This window comes from Mytilus edulis, chromosome 13 (assembly GCF_963676685.1).
Source record: "Mytilus edulis chromosome 13, xbMytEdul2.2, whole genome shotgun sequence".
NCBI lineage: Eukaryota > Metazoa > Mollusca > Bivalvia > Mytilida > Mytilidae > Mytilus > Mytilus edulis.
Window position 1 is genome coordinate 91,250 of NC_092356.1, and position 16,105 is coordinate 107,354.

General features: G+C 35.4%; 1 protein-coding gene across 1 annotated transcript in view; it reads right to left on the reverse strand.

Moving 5' to 3' along the window:
* The window catches only part of LOC139500572 (high affinity cationic amino acid transporter 1-like), a 53,030-nt gene extending 37,353 nt beyond the window's left edge, over positions 1-15,677 (reverse strand). Inside the window, exon 1 of the mRNA XM_071289322.1 lies at positions 15,274-15,677. The gene's annotated coding sequence lies outside the window, so the exon portion shown is untranslated. The remainder of the gene's footprint in view (positions 1-15,273) is intronic.
* Positions 15,678-16,105: the final 428 nt, after the last annotated feature.

Sequence of the window (16,105 nt, forward strand, 5' to 3'; positions counted from 1 at the left end):
AGATATTTGGAGGTTTGACAAGATGGTGGGATAGCTGGAGTTATGGCAGAAAGATGGGATAGTTGGAGGTTTGACAAAAGGGTGGGATAGTTTGAGGTTTGACGGGAGGGTGGGATAGTTGGAGGTTTGACGGGAGGGTGGGATATTTAGAGCCTTGACAAGAGGGTGTGATAGTTTGAGGTTTGACAAGAGCGAAACATAGTTGGACGTTTGACGGGAGGGTGGGATATTTAGAGGTTTGACAGGAGGGTGGGATAGTTGGGGGTTTGACAAGAGCGAAACATAGTTGGACGTTTGACGGAAGGGTGGGATATTTAGAGGTTTGACAGGAGGGTGGGATAGTTGGATGTTTGACATGAGGGTGGGATAGTTTGAGGTATCACAAGATGGTTAGATAGTTGGAGGTTTGACAAGATGGTGGGATAGCTGGAGTTATGACCGAAATATGGGATAGTTGGAGGTTTGACAAATGGGTGGGATAGTTTGAAGTTTGACGGGAGGATGGGATAGTTGGAGGTTTGACGGGGGTGGGGATATTTATAGCCTTGACAAGAGGATGGGATAGTTTCAGGTTTGACGAGAGCGTGAAATAGTTGGACGTTTGACGGGAGGGTGGGATATTTAGAGGTTTGACAAGAGGGTGGGATAGTTGGGGGTTTGACAAGAGCGTGAAATAGTTGGACGTTTGACAGGAGAGTGGGATATTAAGAGGTTTGACAAGAGGATGGGATAGTTGGAGGTTTGATAAGAGCGTGGGATAGTTGAAGGTTTGACAAGAGCGTGGGATAGTTAAAGATTTGACAGAAGGGTGGGATAGTTGGAGTCGTGGCAGGAAGATGGGATAGTTTGATGTTTGACATGAGGGTGGGATAGTTGTAGATATCGCAGGAGGGTAAGATAGTTTGAGGTTTGAGAAGAGGGTGGGATAGTTGCAGGTATGGCAGAAAGATGGGTTAGTTGGAGGTTTGACACAAGGGTGGAATAATTGGAGGTATGACGGAAGGGTGGGATATTTAGATGTTTGACAAGAGGGTTGGATAGTTGGAGGTTTGACAAGATCGTGGGATAGTTAAAAGTTTGACAGAAGAGTGGGATAGTTGGAGGTTTGACACAGGAGGAAAATGGTAGTTGGAAAATTGACACAGGAGGAAAAGGATAGTTGGAGGTTTGACAGGAGGTTGGAGTAGTTTGACGTTTGACACAAGAGGAAACGGATAATTGGAGGTCTGACAGGAGGATTGGATAGTTAGAGGTATGACAAGATGGTGGGATAATTTGAGGTTTGACACAGGAGGAAAATGACAGTCGGAAAGTTGAAACAGGAGGAAAAAATAGTAGGAGGTTTGACAGGAGGAAGGGGTCGTTGGAGGTTTGACCAAAAAGAAAAGGGATAGTGAGAGGTATGACAGGAAGGTGGGATAGTTAGAAGTTTGATAGGAGGGTAGGAAAGTTGATATTATGACATGAGAGTGGGATATTTGGATGTTTGACAGGAATGTGGGATAGTTTGGGTTTGACACAAGAGGAATGGAATAGTTGGAGGTTTAACGAAAAGGTGGATAGTTTGAGGTTTGATTGAAGAGGAAAATGATACTAGTAGTAAGATGAGGGTGGAACAGTTAGAGATTGACCTGAGTGGGATAGTTTGAGGTTTGACAGGAGATTGGAATAGTTTGAGGTTTGACAGGTAGGTGGGATAGTTTGAGGTTTGACCGGAGGGTTGGATAGTTGAAGGTTTGACCGGAGGGTGGGAGAGTTGGAGGTTTAACGAGAATGTGGATAGTTGGAGGTTTGACAAAAGAGTGGGATAGTTGGAGGTTTGACAAAAGGTTGGGGTAGTTGAAGGTTTGACTGAAGAGGAAAAGAATCCTAGTAGTAAGATGAGGGTCGAACAGTTGGAGGTATGACCGGAGGGTGGGATAGTTTGAGGTTTGCCAGGAGATTGGAATAGTTGGAGGTTTGAAAGGTGGGTTAGATAGTTGGAGGTATGACCAGAGGGTTGGATAGTTGGAGGTTTGACTGGAGGTTGGGATAGTTTGAGGTTTGACAGGAGGTTGGAATAGTTGGATGTTTGACGAGAGAAAGGGGTGGTTTGAGGTTTGACAGGAGAGTGGAATAGTTTGAGGTTTAACAGGAGGGTAGGGTAGTTGGATGTTTGACCAAAGAGGAAAAGGTTACTAGTAGTAAAATGAAGGTGGATAGTTGGAGGTTTTACACAAGGAGAATAGGAAAGTCTGAGGTTTGACACAATGAATTGAATAGTTACGTATTTGACACAAGAGTTATGTGATAGTTTCGGTTTGACACAAGATGAATGGGAAAGTTTATGTTTGACACAAGAAGAAAGGGATAGTTTGGGGTTTGACTCCGGTGGAATGGGATAGTTTGGGGTTCGATACAACAGGAGTCGTCCAGTTGGAGGTTTGACACAAGATAAATGGGACAATAGGAGATTTGACACAAAAAGAATGGGATAGTTTGAGGTACGACAGAATTTTGGTTAGTTTGAGGTTTGACCCAAAAGGAATGGGATAGTTTGGGGTTTGGTGTAAGATGAATGGGAAAGTTTGACGTGTGACACAAGAAGAATGGAATCATTCGGGATTTGACAGTTAAATAATGGGGTAGGTTGAGGTTTAAAAGGAGGAGTGACATATTTTGAGTTTCGACACAAAAGGAATATGATAGTTGGAGGTTTGACACAAGAGGAATGGGATAGTTGGAGGTATCGCAGGAGGGTGGGATAGTTGGAGGTTTGACAAGAGGGTGGGATAGTTGCAGGTATGGCAGAAAGATGGGATAGTTGGAGGTTTGACACAAGGGTGGGATATTTGGAGGTATGACGGGAGGGTGAGATATTTAGAGGTTTGACAAGAGGGTTGGATAGTTGGAGGTTTGACAAGAGCGTTGGATAGTTAGAGGTATGACAGGATGGTGGGATAATTAGAGGTTTAACACAGGAGGAAAATGACAGTGGGAAAATTGAAAAAGGAGAAAAAGGATAGTAAGAGGTTTGACACAAGAGGAAAATGATGGTTAGAGGTTTGACAGGGGTTGGGATAGTTTGAGGTTTGACACAAGAGAAAAGGGATAGTTTGAAGTTCGACAAAAGAGGAAAGGGATAGTTTGAAGTTCTACACAAGAGGAAAGGAATAGTTGGAGGTTTGAACAAAGAGAAAAGGAATAGTGAGAGGTATGACAGAAAGAGGGGATAGTAAGAAGTTTGACAGGAGTGTACGAAATTTGATGGTATGACATGAGAGTGTGATAGTTTTGGTTTGACACAAGAGGAATGGGATAGTTTGACAGGAGGCTGGGATAGTTGGAGGTTTAACGAGAAGGTGGATAGTTGGAGGTTTGACAGAAGGGTGGAATAGTTAAAGATTTCACAGAAAGGTGGAATAGTTGGGATTTGACTGAAGAGGAAAAGGATACTAGTAGTAAAATGAGGGTGGAACAGTTTGAGGTTTGACCGGAGGGAGGGACAGTTTGAGGTTTGATAGGAGATTGGGATAGTTGGAGGTTTGACAGGTAGGTAGGACAGTTTGAGGTTTGATCGGAGGGTTGGATAGTTTGATATTTGACCGGAGGGTGGGATAGTTTGAGGTTTGACAGGAGGTTTGGATAGTTGGAGGTTTAACGAGAAGGTGGATAGTTGGAAGTTTGACAAAAGGGTGGGATAGTTGGAGGATTGACAGAAGGGTAGGATAGTTTGAGGCTTGACCGGAGGGTTGGATAGTTTGAGGTTTGACCGGAGGGTGGGATAGTTTGAGGTTTGACAGGAGATTGGAATAGTTGAAGGTTTGACAGGTTGATGGGATAGTTGGAGGTTTGACCGGAGGGTTTGATAGTTGGAGGTTTGACAGGAGGTCGGGATACTTTGAGGTTTGACAGGAGGTTGGAATAGTTGGAGGTTTGAATAGAGAAAGGAATAGTTGGAGGTTTGACAGGAGAGTGGAATAGTTTGAGGTTTAACAGGAGGGTGGGGTAGTTGGATTTTTGACCAAAGAGGAAAGGGATACTAGTAGTAAGATGAGGGTGGGGTAGTTGGAGGTTTGACACGAGGGGAATAGGAAAGTTTGGGGTTTGACACAATGAATTGAATAGGTACGTATTTGACACAAGGGTTATATGGGATAGTTTTGGTTTGACAAAAGATGAATCGGTAAGTTTAGGTTTGACACAAGAAGAAAGGAATAGTTTGGGGTTTGACAAAAGTGGAAAGGGATAGTTTGGGGTTTGATACAACAGGAGTCGGCGAGTTGGAGGTTTGATATAGGAAAAGTGGGACAATATGTGATTTGACACAAGAAGAATGGGATAGTTTGAGGTTTGACAGAATTTTGGTTAGTTTGAGGTTTGACCCAAAAGGAATGGGATAGTTTGGGGTTTGGTACAAGATGAATGGAAAAGTTTGACGTGTGACACAAGAATAATAGAATCATTCGAGATTTGACAGTTTAATAATGGGGTTGGTTGAGGTGCAAGAGGAGGAGTGACATATTTTGAGTTTCGACACAAAAGGAATGTGCTAGTTTGAGGTTTGACACAAGAGGAATGGGATAGTTGGAGGTTTGACAGGACAATAGAATAAGTGGAGGTTTGAGAGGTGGAGTGACATATTTTGAGTTACGACACAAGAGGAATGGGATAGTTGGAGGTTTGACAGGACAATGGTATAGGTGGAGGTTTGACAGGATAATGGGATAGGTGCAGGTTTGATAGGACAGTGGGATAGGTGCAGGTTTGATACAGGAGAAATTGGATAGTTGGAGGTTTGAGAGGTTGAGTGACATATTTTGAGTTACGACACAAGAGGAACGGGATAGTTGGAGGTTTGACAGAACGGTGGAATAGTTGGAGGTTTGACACAAAAGGAATGGGATAGTTGGAGGTTTGACAGGACAATGGTATGGGTGGAGGTTTAACACATGAGGATTGATATAGTTGGAGATTTTAGAGGACAATGGGATAGGTGGAGGTTTGACAGGATAATGGGATAGGTGCAGGTTTGATAGGACAGTGGGATAGGTGTAGGTTTGATACAAGAGAAATTGGATAGTTGGAGGTTTGAGAGGATGAATGACATCTTTTGAGTTACGACACAAGAGGAACGGGATAGTTGGAGATTTGACAGAACGGTGGAATAGTTGGAGGTTTGACACAAGAGGAACGGGATAGTTGGAGGTTTGACAGAACGGTGGAATAGTTTGAGGTTTGACACAAGAGGATATAAAGATAGCGTCACGCTCTCTGTAATTTTGGAATCCTTGCAATAATTCGATGATATGCAAAGCCTAATTTCTGAGAGTTTTTAACATCATTACTTGTTTATTGCATTTTAAAGTTCCTCAATACCCGTCGATCTGCTATACAAAACAATCATATTGAATTTATTGTTTATTTCGTCTTGATATACATCAAATATTTGCCACTGGAAGTTAAGTAAACAATAATCAATCATTTAATATTCAATAATCATAACAGAATTCGATCTTTTTAAGTACTATAATTCACCAATCATCTTAATTGTTGATCACCCCAACTTTTCTTTGCAGTTTATGGTGGGTTTCGCGTTTTTATTTTCCCCTGTTTTATATTTAGAGTCGAATGGACGGTTTTATTATTTTTCATTTAATTTCATGGAGCCACAATTACTTTGCATGACGAGTGTAATTATTGCTGTAATATTAGAGCCAAATCATGATGACATTAACAAACTTCAAACTACATGTACGTAAACTGCGTACAATATACCTCTAGTTTACTTCATAGATACTACATCATATTTTAATCATTCTTATTTCCAACACACTTACACTCACACACTCACTTGTTATTAAAACACTTGGTTAACTAGCGACAGTCTCTCTTCATTTGAAAATGCTGGAAATGCATAAAACATGAGTAAATATTGATTTATATACCTATAATATTACACTGCTGTAGGTCGCATAAACTTTAATAGTATATTGTAGTTCAGACTAACTTTTTTTAATTTAGAATTCTTACGATTTCCGAACCGAAGCAAAGTTAACCTAAGCACTATTACATAAATCTTTAATAATAGCAAATGCATTTATTATGTAGGAGTATATGCTTTGTGTGCCAAAAGTTTTGTTACTAACCAAGGAGTTATAAAGATAATATATGTAGATGATGTCGCTTGTATAATAGCAATACAGCAAGAAATTTAGTATTACAGGTGGATGTTTAATTCTTTGCAACCATTATGCAGTTTTGCTGTAAACTGTTATGAAATCCATTTTAACAATTTAATCTCCACATTGAAGATTATCATTTTCATTCATCGTCTATGAAAGTTGTCAATGAAAGTCATTACCGGTGCGATCTATTTGATTTTCATTTTTTCCTGTATAATTGCGTATTATTATACTGATCTAAAGCTCCATTAATTTCAAAGATAGTCAATAAAGTGATTAGCTTGAACAGAAACCGGATCGGATTTGCTTTCTTAATTCAACGATTTCATCTTGGCTTACATATATTTCAATAATACATCAGATTAGCTGGATGACATACGTTCATGTGTTGTAACTAGATTTGTTATTCTACCACTTTTTATAGAAAGCTTTTGAAGATATTTTAGAAGCAAAAACAGTTAAATAAAACAGAGAGGTTATTAAATATTTTGTTTATTCGTTAAGCCCATTCTTTTAATTGATTTTAACTTTTCCTCTTACGCAATTTAGTAATTTATAGGCAACCAAGTATGTTTGTATCTTCACTGCTATATTTTCATTCCGATTGTTTTTCCATCAAAAATTGCTTGAAGTATTTGTCTTTGTTATACAACTTTCTATATAAAATGATAAGCAGTACGTAGAATACTACTTACTTTGTACGAAATATGGCAAATTGATAACAACTTTCACATTGTTTCTACGATTATCTACCGTGGACTGTTTCTTCCATCATTTATCGTGGACTGTTTTAACCATTATTTATCGTGAAATGTTTTAACCATTATTTATAGTGGACTGTTTCCAACATTATTTATAGTGGACTGTTTTTACCATTATTTATCGTGAACGGTTCCTATCATTATTTATAGTGGACTGTTCCCAATATTATTTATAGTGGACTGTTTCTATCATTATATATCGTGGACTGTTTCTACCATTATTTATCGTGAACTGTTTCTATCATTATTTATCGTGGACTGTTTCTACCATTATTCATCGTGGACTGTTTTTACCATTATTTATCGTGGACGGTTTCTACCATTATTTATCGTGGACTGTTTCTACCATTATTTATCGTGAACTGTTTCTACCATTATTCATCGTGGACTGTTTCTACCATTATTCATCGTGGACTGTTTCTACCATTATTTATCGTGGACCGTGTCTACCATTATTCATCGTGGACTGTTTCTACCATTATTCATCGTGGACTGTTTCTATCATTGTTTATATTTGACTGTTCCTATAATTATCTAACAATAACTGTGTCTACCATTATTTATCGCGGACTGTTCCCAACATTATTTATCGAGGACTGTTTTAACCATTATTTATCGTGGACTGTTTATACCATTATAATTTATCGTAGACGTTCTATCATTATTTATCGTCACACGTGGTCTTACTTTTGTATATTCAAATATGGCGATTCGTTATGCTTTTTAGTATATAGAAACATTACATCATGTATGTGTTACCGGCGGTAGTTGGACTCACAATACTGTAAAAAATATCACTGTACGGCGTATGAATTATTTCATATCTACAAGTCAACAAAAGTAACGATGCACAAATAAAACCTTTCCTCTTACGCAATTTGGTAATTTATAGGCAACCAAGTATGTTTGTATCTTCACTGCTATATTTTCATTCCGATTTTTTTTCCATAAAAAATTGCTTGAAGTATTTGTATTTGTTATACAACTTTCTATATAAAATGATAAGCAGTACGTAGAATACTACTTACTTTGTACGAAATATGGCAAATTGATATCAACTTTCACATTGTTTCTACGATTATCTACCGTGGACTGTTTCTACCATCATTTATTGTGAACTGTTTTAACCATTATTTATCGTGGACTGTTTTAACCATTATTTATCGTGAACGGTTCCTATCATTATTTATCGTGGACTGTTCCCAACATTATTTTTCGTGAACCTTTTTTTTATGATTATTTATCGTGGACTTTTACTATCATTATTTATCGTGGACTGTTTCTACCATTATTTATCATGGACGGTTGCTACCATTATTTATCTTGGACTGTTTCTATCATTATTTATCGTGGACTGTTTCTACCATTATTCATCGTGTATTATTATTTATCGTGAACTGTTTCTATCATTATTCATCGTGGACTGTTGCTACCATTATTTATCGCGAACTGTTCCCAACATTATTTATTGTGAACTGTTTTAACTAAAAAAAAATTTACCGTGGACTGTTTCTACCATTATTTATCGTGGACTGTTTCTACCAATATTTATCGTGGACTGTTTTTACCATTATTTATCGTGAACCTTTTCTATCATTATTTATCGTTGACTTTTACTATCATTATTTATCGTGGACGGTTCCTATCATTATCTATAGTAGACTGTTCCAAACATTATTTATTATGGACTGTTCCCAACATTATTCACAGTGGACTATTCATAACATTATTCATCGTGGACTGTTTATACCATTATTTATCGTGGACTGTTTCTACCATTATTCATCGTGGACTGTTTCTACCATTATTTATCGTGGACGGTTCCTATCATTATTTATAGTGGACTGTTTCCAACATTATTTATAGTGGACTGTTTCCAGCATTATTTATAGTGGACTGTTTCCAACATTATTCATAGTGGACTGTTCCCATCATTATTTATAGTGGACTGTTTCTACCATTATTTATCGTGAACGGTTCCTATCATTATTTATAGTGACTGTTCCCAACATTATTTATAGTGGACTGTTTCTAACATTATTCATAGTGGACTGTTCCCATCATTATTTATAGCGGACTGTTTCTACCATTATTTATCGTGAACGGTTCCTATCATTATTTATAGTGGACTGTTTCTATCATTATTTATCGTGAACGGTTCCTATCATTATTTATAGTGGACTGTTTCTACCATAATTTATCGTGAACGGTTCCTATCATTAGTTATAGTGGACTGTTCCCAACATTATTTATAGTGGACTGTTTCTACCATTATTTATCGTGAACGGTTCCTATCATTATTTATAGTGACTGTTCCCAACATTATTTATAGTGGACTGTTTCTAACATTATTCATAGTGGACTGTTCCCATCATTATTTATAGCGGACTGTTTCTACCATTATTTATCGTGAACGGTTCCTATCATTATTTATAGTGGACTGTTTCTATCATTATTTATCGTGAACGGTTCCTATATGATTTCAGCTTTCCAATTGTGAACTTTCCATTTCTAAGTAGCAACATTCCAGCAGCACCTGCATACGGGGTATATATCTCCCAATTGATACGATATTCCCGTGCTGGAATTTCCGATCATGATTTTCTTGATAGAGGGTTACTGCTCACAAGGAAGCTATTAAAACAAGAGTTCCAAATTGTGAAGTTTAAATCATCCATTCGAAAATTTTACGGACGCCATCACGAGTTGGTTGACCGTTATGGAAAAACGGTTTCACAAATGATATCGGATATGTTTCTTACGTCGTAACTACAATCCCCTTCCCTTTCATGACTGTGACCTACCGAATTAGACTATTTACCGGATTTGTAATCACATAAGCAACAGGACGGGTGCCACATGTGGAGCAGGATCTGCTTACCCTTCCGGAGCACATGAGATCACCCCTAGTTTTTGGTGGGGTTCGTGTTGTTTATTCTTTATTTTTTTATGTTGTGTCATGTGTACTATTGTTTTTCTGTTTGTTTTTTTCATTTTTAGCCATGGCGTTGTCAGTTTGTTTTAGATTTATGAGTTTGACTGTCCCTTTAGTATCTTTCGTCCCTCTTTTATTTAAAGTGGACTGTTCCCAACATTATTTATAGTGGACTGTTTCCAACATTATTCATAGTGGACTGTCCCCAACATTACTTATAGTGGACTGTTTCTACCATTATTTATCGTGAACGGTTCCTATCATTAGTTATAGTGGACTGTTCCCATCATTATTTATAGTGGACTGTTTCCAACATTATTCATAGTGGACTGTTCCCAACATTATTCATCTTGGACTGTTTCTACAATTATTTATCGTGAACGGTTCCTATCATTATTTATAGGGAACTGTTCCCAATATTATTTATAGTGGACTATTTCCATCATTATATATCGTGGACTGTTTCTACCATTATTTATAGTGAACTGTTTTTACCATTATTTATCGTGGACTGTTCCTATCATTATTTATCGTGGACTGTTTCTACCATTATTTATCATGGACTGTTTCTACCATTATTTATCTTGGAGTGTTTCTATCATTATTTATCTCGGACTGTTTTTATCATTATTTATCATGAACGGTTTCTATCATTATTTATCGTGGACCATTATTTATCGTGAACTGTTTCTATCATTATTTATCGTGGACTGTTTCTACCATTATTTATCGTGGACTGTTTCTACCATTATTTATCATGGACTGTTTCTGCCATTATCTATAGTGGACTGTTCCCAACATTATTTATCGCGGACTGTTTCCAACATTATTCATAGTGGACTGTTCCCAACATTATTCATCGTGGACTGTTTCTACCATTATTTATCGTGAACGGTTCCTATCATTATTTATAGTGGACTGTTCCCAATATTATTTATAGCGGACTGTTTCTATCATTATATATCGTGGACTGTTTTTACCATTATTCATCGTGAACCTCTTCTATCATTATTTATCTTGGACTTTTACTATCATTATTTATCGTGGACTGTTTCTACCATTATTTATCATGGACGGTTGCTACCATTATTTATCTTGGACTGTTTCTATCATTATTCATCGTGGACTGTTTCTATCATTATTTATCATGGACTGTTGCTACCATTATTTTTCGCGGACTGTTCCCAACATTATTTATCGTGAACTGTTTTAACTATTTTTTTACCTTGGACTGTTTCTACCAATATTTATCGTGGACTGTTTCTACCAATATTTATCGGGGACTGTTTCTACCATTATTTATCGTATACTGTTTTTACCATTATTTATCATGGACGGTTCCTATCATTATTTATCGTTGACTGTTCCAAACATTATTTATAGTGGACAGTTCCAAACATTATTTATTGTGGACTGTTCCCAACATTATGCATAGTGGACTATTCAAAACATTATTCATCGTGGACTGTTTATACCATTATTTATCGTGGACTGTGTCTACCATTATACATCGTGGACTGTTTCTACCATTATTTATCGTGGACGGTTCCTAACAGTATCTATCGTGAACTGTTCCTTTCATTATTTATCGTGGACTGTTTTTATCATTATCTATATTTGACTGTTCTTATAATTATCTAACAATGACTGTTTCTTCCATTATTTATCGCGGACTGTTCCCAATATTATATATCGTGGACTGTTTAAACTATTATTCATCGTGGACTGTTTCTTTCATTATTCATATTTGACTGTTCCTATAATTATATAACAATAACTGTTTCTGCCATTATTTATCGCGAACTGTTCACAACATTACTTATCGAGGACTGTTTTAACTATTATTTATCGTGGACTGTTCCTACCATTGTTTATTGTAGACGTTCTATCATTATTTATCGTCACACGTGGTCTTACTTTTGTATATTCAAATATGGCGATTAGTTATGCTTTTGGGAATATAGAAACATTACATCATGTATGTGTTACCGGCGGTAGTTGGACTCACAATGTTGTGAAAAATATCACTGTACTTGTTCGGCGTATGAATTATTTCATATCTACAAGTCAACAAAAGTAACGTTAAACAAATTTGAACTCCAATTTATCATTAAATATAAATAGAAAGACTGTTCAATTATTTAACGAAAAACAGTAATTTGCAAAGCCAATGCATATGATTAAAAGAATCTCTTCGAAATTTGAAAGTTACAAAATACCGTGAATAAAGATGTCAAATTTATTTTTTGGCGCAAACTTCGGCATTTAATTTCGAAGATTAGATTTAGGTATTCAAATATCTGCAAAAGCATACAAAAGCAGACCCTATCTAAGTTTAAAGTTTAATTTCTAGTATATTAAATTTTGAAATTAAGGGTGAAAATTCGAGTTTATAAATAACAAAAATTAAAAAAAAAATTGAGTGCTTTAAATCAATGATTTTGGTAAGAAAATGACACTCTGTAAATATTAGACCAATTATGTTTGTTAGTAACCTTCAGTTGGTACAGTTCAGTATATATTGAAAATATATTGTATTTTATCATTTCTTTAGTTGACTTATATGTATTACACGTACATGTAGTTGCCAAACTGAAAGATCGTCAGATTTGTGCAGATTTTACAATTATCAATTGTTGATATGTTAAATACTTGATCAAGAACTTTCAACCTTATGCGTTACTGTTTGGCGTGTGGTCTCAAATTAGGGTAAAGTACATGTAAATGGGGGTGGGGGATAATCTGGACTTGATGAATAACTTCTAACCATAGGCGTTGCCTGTTTTGCGTGTAGTCTCAAGTGAAGAAACAGTAAAAGGAGGGGATAGTTAATAAATAACTTCCATCCTTAGGGGAAATTGTTTGGGGTGTAGTCTCAAATTAGAGTACAGTAAAAGGAGGGAAAGTCTGGACTAAATAAATAACTTCCAACTTAGGCGTTACTGTTTGGCGAGTGTCTCAAAAAAGGGTACAGTAAAAGGAGGGAAAGTCTGGACTTAATAAATAACTTCCAACTTAGGCGTTACTGTTTGGCGAGTGTCTCAAAAAAGGGTACAGTAAAAGGAGGGAAAGTCTGGACTTAATAAATAACTTCCAACTTAGGCGCTACTGTTTGGCGTGTGTCTCAAATAAGGGTACAGTAAAAGGAGGGAAATTCTGGACTAAATAAATAACTTCCATCATTAGGCGTTACTGTTTTGCGTGTAGTTTCAAGTTAGGGTACAGTAAAAGAAGGGGAAAGTCTAGAGAATGAAAACGAGTTACAAAATGTATTTCACCCGCGAGATAATAGATAGGGAAATCCATTTAAATCACCATCATCTATGGGAAAAAAGCACGTTGATTATATTTGGTAGACAGGATAAAATTCGAGCAGAACAATAACACTCATTTATAGACATCGAAAGCCTTGATAATGTGAAAGTCATTTACTGATCAAGTCAAGTTAAGACGTTTTACACCTCAAAACGGCAATTATCTTTGCATGTTTCATTTTAATATGGTATATTATATAGTAATGTAAGAATTATTATAGAGTCACATATAGTACGTGCTACATTGATATAGTTATATGATTGTAGGTTCAAGTTACATAGGTTAAATGAATTAAAGTTAGAAATCTGATATCAAAACTTAAATGTATCAAACATTTTAAACAAAAATAAAAATGACAAACGAATAAAATATTAAGTAAACTGACATTGATTTTATCCATTTTCTTTTAATGAGTATTATCGTTGTTCGGCGAAAATTTTGAATATATATAGGAAGATGTACATGTGGTATGAGTTCTACATTAAGAGATCTTTCGTTTTAAAATATCTTGGAAAAATAGTTACAGGCGTGATACTATGAAGCGCCTTATACTCAACTATAGAATATAATGGGAAAAAAGCACGTTGATTATATTTGGTAGACAGGATAAAATTCGAGCAGAACAATAACACTCATTTATAGACATCGAAAGCCTTGATAATGTGAAAGTCATTTACTGATCAAGTCAAGTTAAGACGTTTTACACCTCAAAACGGCAATTATCTTTGCATGTTTCATTTTAATATGGTAAGGTTTATTAACTGACACGAAAGTTGATTTGAAACCGAGCAGTTGTAATTGCCTTAAGAACATTTCAAAAGCAACATTTATTTTGACCTTCTTCCGAGTGACAGTTATAATTTCCGAATGACAGCTATAATTTGTACTTTGAAGCAATTCCAAGACAATTGTATTTCAAATGTGTTCTGCAGATTGTCGTAAAAGTGTCCAGTCGGCGACATTGTACATCTTTATTCTCTCTGATTATAGAGATTTGCGGCATGTAACGACATATAAAATACTTCTTATTCTCAACACACATAAACTATATATCTAGAAATCACGGAATTCTCTGTTCTTTTATGGTTTTGAAACAAACATGTTTGGTCTGTACTTATGAGTTATAAACACCTTGCGCTTGTATATTCAGAGAAATCATATTATTCTAGAATACGATTACTAGAAAAAGTGAGATATTATTTAGAAACTTGTTTATGTCAACAGAAAATCTACGCGTGTATCTCTTTTTACACATATTATATGTCATAGTCATTCTCATGTAATAACTTTAGTTAATTTAATTTCGACAGGGATTAATATAAATTGGAACGAAAACATAAAACATATTAGTCCCTAATTGGGCGTCTTCCTTTAAATAATTAAACAATTTTAAAACAACATTTTATAAATATTATGAGTCCGACCATGCCGACACAATTTTCTGGTTTTACCCTTATCAGAAATTCTCAAAAGAATATCTGAAAGCCATGAATGTATAGGAACTGCAACAGTTGAAGAGGTTTATCACCAATTTTGCTATACTAACTATCAGTATGATAATAATTGATTCTTATATCTATTGCATTTGACTTCTTTCCTATTAAAAACTAATAATTGTGTACTCGGTAATGTAAAGACTGCATATCCTCTTCTAAGCTTGGTATAAAACGACATTCAGAACATAGTACACAATTAAACACACACATGCATGCCAAATTTATTATATTATATAAAATGTTTGAATTTTGGTTCTATTTCACAGTTCATCTACACTTTATATTTTATTATTAATTTTTTAAATGTTTACTGTATATTTGTAATACTAAAATAATGGTTTTAAATTTTATATATTATCTTAAGAATATGTGTTATTTTACTATCAGTATCAGACTGATAGTTGAGTCAGTAGTCCTGTCCTAATATAATAATATATCCACGGAATTAATGTAACAAGTGCTTGCTTGTTATATAGCTAAGAGATAGCGGTACACGTACATACAAACAACTTAATTAGCCAATTAACAGATATTTGTTGTTTGATTGAAACGAACTGGTGAAACGAGCCGATGTTTAATCTATAATAAAATAATTGTCCTACCTTGTTGTATCCTGGAATGTGCTCCTTGGTGTTACTGATTAAGAATATTGTTGATCGAACTAATCACTTCACTCCGTGTGAAAAACACTCATTGATTTTCCTATAAAATGGTATTGAATGCAATGCATCAGTTTTGGTACAATGAGAATGTTCGATCAGCCTACTTCATGCATCTTTTTCTGATAATCAGAATGTCCCGAACCAATCACCGCTATCTTGGAGTTTAATATCCGAATCTATTTCTTATGTTGATAGTCAATAAATATCAGGCATTATTTTTATTCACGTTGTTATTAAATTACGAGTAGAGAAACAGATTCCAATTAAGTTTTGTGCATGAGACAAACAGAAGAAAACAAACTCAATAATCGTTGAACAGTCCTTGGATGTTTTATTAAGCGAACAAGTGGCATGTTATATTGTCTGAAGAAACTTAATTATTCTGCTTGATGTGGAAGAGACTTGATGAGAGTCTTCTACAAAGAATAAATGTAAACGTTTTAAAGAATAGAATTATTTAACACATAATGTAAACGTTTCAAAAGAATAGAACTATTTAACACATAATACTGTGAGAGTACTAACTTCATTCTTGAATTATATTTCTGTAAATATAAGAGTTGTTTGTATTTTTGTTATAAATGTTCCCAATAAGGGCCGTTAATTTAAATAGGGTGAGACTCATATTTTGGATTCGTTTATAATGTTTAAGTTCTAAATATTAATTGGATTTATCGTTTTATTTCAATGATAAACTAGCTATTCGTTTATTCTGAATTTTTGTAAAAGAGAAGCCAAAAGATACAAGAGGGATATCAAGACTAATAAATAG